Raw genomic sequence first — 6,000 nt, forward strand, 5'->3', positions numbered from 1 at the left:
GCAATAAGCGTAAGATTCATGCCATATTTTGAGGCACGTAAATTTCTCAAGTGGCACAATTAAAGTGAAAATATTAGGTGGGGAGAACTTGGCAGTCTATAGAAGTTGGAAAGCGCACCCGCTATGCAATAATGGGTCAAAAATTCATTCAAGTTTTACTGCTGTTCAGAGTTTTAAAAGACTTTTTTCACAGTTGAATGCAAAGTGGAAGAAAAAAAAAAGAGTATTAGGAAATTAGAATGTTGTTGTGTTATTCAGAAATTAATTCTCAATTCAAATTAAATTTGCAAGATGACATTTGTAGGTTTTTTGGAGGGTGGGGGGTGCAGATTTGCATATGTGTGTATGGAGGAGAATTAATATTACAAGCTCAAGGGAAATTTTGGCTAGAATTTTTTTTATTTAATATTTTTACATTTCTATTTCTGGAATCCTGCATAGTGCTGTCTTTCAAATCTAATGTTGTGATTGATATTTGAAGGGTTAAACCCAAGAACTCTCACTATACAAATTCCAGAACCAGTCTTTGGAGGTGGAGGAGGGTTTACTGTGCCTGGCATCCAGCTGAAAAGGACATGTGGAAGCAACAACCTAAGCTTCTGTGTGTCACTCTACGGTTCTCTTACAGTCAGCATCACCGGAAATATTTTAAGCAATACTGATTGGCTGAGAACTGCTTACAGATAGGGCTCTCCTTACAAATATTCCCTTCAGCGGGCTGCCCCTGTATACAGTTCCCTTCCCGACGAAAAAACTTTGATACCAGCTGCTGTATAATTGGACATATAAGCCTCCTCTAGTCTAGCCCTTTGACAGAGGTGCATAAGTAAATTAATTTGGATATTTGAACTTAAAAAACACCTCTTAGTCGATTTAGTGGTACTTTTATGTAATATAACAGATAAGGTGCACAGTTATTAAGCAACGTTTTGGGTGTATTGAAACCCTTCTTCAGGCTTCGGCAGTACAGGAAGGGCTTGTAGCAGCATCAAAAAATCCCTCTAGTATTGTCTCTACTTCTCGATTACGACATTAGGACCCACGGTAGAGGACTCCCTTGAAACGTGCACAGATAGATCATTAAGACGTGCTGTTGTCCACCCTTGGAGTATTGGAAATCTTAAAAGGTAACTCTGGCTGGAAGGAATCAAGTATTTCCTGGCCTCCTCAGCCGTCTCAGTGGAAGTTCTGGTGGGATGTATCAATACGTGATATTGATTCTATATCCAGATCTGCATATGTCACCTGCAGCTATGCAGCTGCTAACTGTATATGGGTCAATGCTTAGCAATTGAGAGGGCAAAATATTTATTCTGAACGACTTCTTAATGAATAATTACAATGGAACTCCATGCGTATTCGATATAACATATCGGTGCTCCATGTTTCCTGATCTAATGGAGCTTCCAATCTATGTGCGACAAATTTTGGCATACACTGTGCTACTAAAATGTTACAAATGACATTTTAGCAGTCAAATTTGGCGAGTTTCAAGAAAAGTGGGTGTGGTCTCCTAAGGAGACGCAGGTAAGGCCACAATTATTACGTGAAACCGAAGGAAATTGTGAACATTTTGGTGCATATTATAGCAGGCCTCGATTTCCTCACTGTCCGATTTTAAAAAGCACAATTTTTTTCAAAAAATCACTTGAACGGTTTATTTTACTAAAACTAATGTAAAAAATACCAGTCTTAGTAAATGTGGACAATTATTCTAAGGAGACAATTCCTTTAATTATACCAGAGGAGAATCCTCAGGTGGGCCCAGGCTCTGACATAATAATGGACCCCAAGGGTCCAGTAGAAGATAAGCCCAATTGGAATTGACTTGTTTTATAAAGATAGAGGGTGGGACCATAGAATTATTTCCTCTAGTGTGCCCAACAAACCCCAGTCCGACACTGTCTCCAAACATCATTCGTCGATTTATAATAAGATTTTAGTATTTTTGTCATGAATGGAAGAAAAAAAAATCACTTGTGTAAAAATGACTTCATTTTTAAGTTCTAGAAAGGTAATTTTTATTGGCAGTATGAAAAATTATGATGTTATTTTATTTTTTCTATCCTGTTACTTTAATTTATTACAGAGTTTCAGCTACCAAGCACTTTTATGAAATGCTATATAATTCACATATGGAGCAGATGGTATTAAAACAAGTTCATTCACCTGTCCGTGGTTATGCCACCTGAAGATATGATCTCATCATACGCACATAACGTAATATTTTCCAATGTAACTTTAGTGTAGGAATAAAAATGAAACATTAATTTCTCTGACTATAATTTTATTTTAACATTTCTGCTATATGTTTCTGTTTTATGGGAGAAAAAAATAAAATATATATATATATTATATATACAGTAAAATTATTTTAATCCACCATCTATGGGACCTGATAGTTTCCAGAGTATTGGATATTCTGGATTATCATATATAGTTATAGAAAACTATATAGAACACATTTATAAGACTAGTAAAAATTCAAAAAGGCAGCCTAAAATAAATTCTGCTAATATTTTGATGTTTTGAAATCAGTGGAATTTCTTTTTTGGTTGTCTCTGATTTATTTTTACTTCTGGTCTTTTGAAATTCCACATTAAGTTGAAGTTGAAGTACAGTAAACATGTGCTGGGTTATCAGACTTTTTAGATTATCAGACAACAGATTAATGGAATTTCATATACATACATACGTACGTACGTACGTACGTACGTACGTACGTACGTACGTACGTACGTGTTACTGAGAAATACATTAAAGGGTTTCTCCGCTTTGAACAATCCCAACTTGTTAGAAGAGTCCATTGAGAATAAGCTGATCACAAAATGTCCACCTGATAGGATCTTAGCGATCAGCTGTAATCTGTGGGGAAATGTAGTAAATGTTCAACTTCCCTGCAGCGCCACCACAGCAAAAATTAAGTATTACACAGTGCTCATTCAAATCATTGGGTTGTGTGTGTATTGCAGGACAGGGCAGTTCCTCCAAAGCGACAGATGCTTTTTGTAACTGTTTCCTCTACTATAGTCAAAAAGTTGAGGATCCTGTAGAAGAGATATTTAAAATTGTGGTTAAAAAAACATTTTTTAACTTAAATTCTACAAAAATAACACCACGTGTGGGAATAAATTTGCACATTATTCAGGTACCAGCTATTGGGCAGGAAAAGTGGTCATCTAGCTCGACCCTCATTATCCTCCGTCTATTGTACCACAAACAAACATTTCCATGTCACTTTGGTAACCATTGGGTTGTTTCAAACAATTTGGTATTTCTAGAATCTCTGATTATTAGGTCCAATGTACATTGATGTTGATCACTCGTGAACACTGTGGCAATCTAGATAATGCTGACATTCAATTCCTAGTGTTTCTTATGAGTATTTGGCATGCTGAGACTTTACGGTGAATGTCCGCCCTTTAACAACACTTTGTTTTTTGTTTTTTACTTAAATAGATCCAAAATTATGTGCTGACAATTTTTTTTTTATATATCTTTATACCAATCGGAGCTCAGTTTTTTTTCTTATTTAACTCTGCTTATTCAAAGGCTTTGGAGCTCGGTATCAGAAAATCAGAGTTTTGACCGCTAAAAAATTTATCAAGAAATTATTCAGTATAAGATGTAGGAACTAAAAAGGACATGATGATAAAAGGTGGAGATTCACTTTTAGCTCCCCAAGAACTGGAATACACATATTTTTATAGTTGTAGATACGGTATAACATTACTTCTGGTGTGGAGTTTGATTTCACATATTGGGTTGTTTATCAGTGTCTTGTATATGCCAAAAGCAATTTATATATATATTGTCAGTTTTTGTGTTTTTTTAACATTTATTTTTTTCCCCTGCAGAATGTATTTATATCCGACCTTATTGACCCAGTTATCGTTTTATTCTACCATTGAGCTGTTCTGTGATATTACGCAATTACGCAAGGTAGATGTTAGTGACTGGTTTACTGTCTTCCCCTTGATAAATGATCCTACATAAATCTCTGCCAAAAAGAGTTTCTAGTGTCATTTGGTACCTGGGGCACAGAAAGATGAGATTGGCACCACACCAAGATCTCTTGGTTCACAGCAAGGGAGAGATGGATTTATGCACAGCCTTCCAGCACAGAATCCATTTTATTTCTTGGGGAGATGATGCCTTTTAGTAACATATATGATTTGCAGTAAACATGTAAAAATATTTTCCCGATTTAAAAAATAATAATTCTGCTTTAAATATTCCATCAGAAGCAGATCATTTTTTTTTAATATTGAACAAATCCTGCCTTTATTATTATGTTAGAAGTAGGCTTTTGCATTCGAGACAAGCAAAGTCACAAAAAAAGTGCCCCCTCATATGAATGGTAAGATATTTATTTAAGATTGGAGCATTTTGTCCCTAAACAACATACACGTAAAGATATTTTGCTATGATCAGAAGGATTTTCCAGCGTAGGACATTGTCGGCCAATTATCATTAAACACTGGGTGAGAAGCAATAGAGATCAGTGACCGTGAAGAATCTTGAAGCATATCCAATACATTTTTCTGACTGATGGAACAGATTTTGTTATCAGAGATGTTCAGATATTTGGCTGGGGTTCCTGTTAGCAGTTGTATTGGTCACATTATTCATGTGTCTATGGCCGGCTTTAGCTCGGTGCCTGAGGGTCTTCCTTCTTTTGTGCTGGACTTTGCCTGCCCTTTATAAGTCTCTGCCTATTAAGAAATCTTAGCAGTGTGCCACTTTCTATTATTTTTTTATTGACCTTACTTTACGTTAGAGACTTTAAATCTACGTCCAATAAAAAAGACTAATAAAAATCCAGGTTTTATCCAGCATTCCAGCCCCAAAACTCTTACTTACTTACCCCAATTCCCAAAACGTGATATCAAAATGGCCAACAATAGAATAAATTTGGTGTAGCATCTATAGTCATATTTGATATTGAAATATTTGGGCTTTTTCCTGCTTTGCTAACTCCAGATCATAACTACCTCTGCACTTTCATAGATTGGTGCCATGAGCCCCCTAGTTCAAAGAAATGCTTACTCCACTAGATATTACAACATCTAGCAAAGAAAGGATGCTGGTCATACACATGTGATAGCTGTTGGCCAAATGCTTGTTCAGCCAACAGCTATCTCCCCGACTTTCTTATAAACATGTATGCTCAAATCGGAAGAGCATGCATATTTATTTCAATACGGCCAGAGGAATTAGCCACTCAAGACACCCTTAGCAATGGTTACCGGGGATTTAAAGCATTACGCATATAAAAATCCAACATTGTATAAACCAAAAAAGAAATGTCTCAGAAAATACACAATTTTTTCAAAAAATATATATCATTTTATTAGTAAACATATGAACAAACATAACCCCCCTTCAAACAAAGTGAAAAAAACAAATATATATATTAAAAAAACAGCCAGGTTTAATACCATGAAGGTCATATTTCACAGTTGATCCACAGATAACAATAGTTACACGCTCGGGCAGTATATCTAAATTTGTAACCCTGCCTACAAAACACACTAAATAAGTGTGGCTCTCAAAGGTTCGAGCTAATACTCAATGAAAGTCAGTTTACCTGTGGAGGACACGATGGCAGTTGGACCGTACACCTGGAGAACACACCTCGACGCGCGTTTCGCAACCTTCGTCAGAGAAATCTAACATTGGTCTGATTCGTTTTTCCCCCAATGCTAGAAGTTACAGTTTTGTCGGGATGCCCCCATACACATTTAGAACTATTCACACTGCGTTCTAAGTCGGAAAATCCTCCAACGTAAGCCCCAGATGTATGCCACTGTTAAAGTTAGTTTCTTGCCACAGTTTATATGAGTCAAGTTAAAGATTGCTACATTTGTACATCGCCCATGGCCTCACATGTTAAATATATATATATATACTGTCCAGTATACGTCTTATACTGGATGTCTCTGTATGGAATAGCATAGTCGAGTACGCTATTCTATACAGTTGAAATAAAGGCATACC

Source organism: Rhinoderma darwinii, chromosome 11 (genome assembly GCF_050947455.1).
Source record: "Rhinoderma darwinii isolate aRhiDar2 chromosome 11, aRhiDar2.hap1, whole genome shotgun sequence".
NCBI lineage: Eukaryota > Metazoa > Chordata > Amphibia > Anura > Rhinodermatidae > Rhinoderma > Rhinoderma darwinii.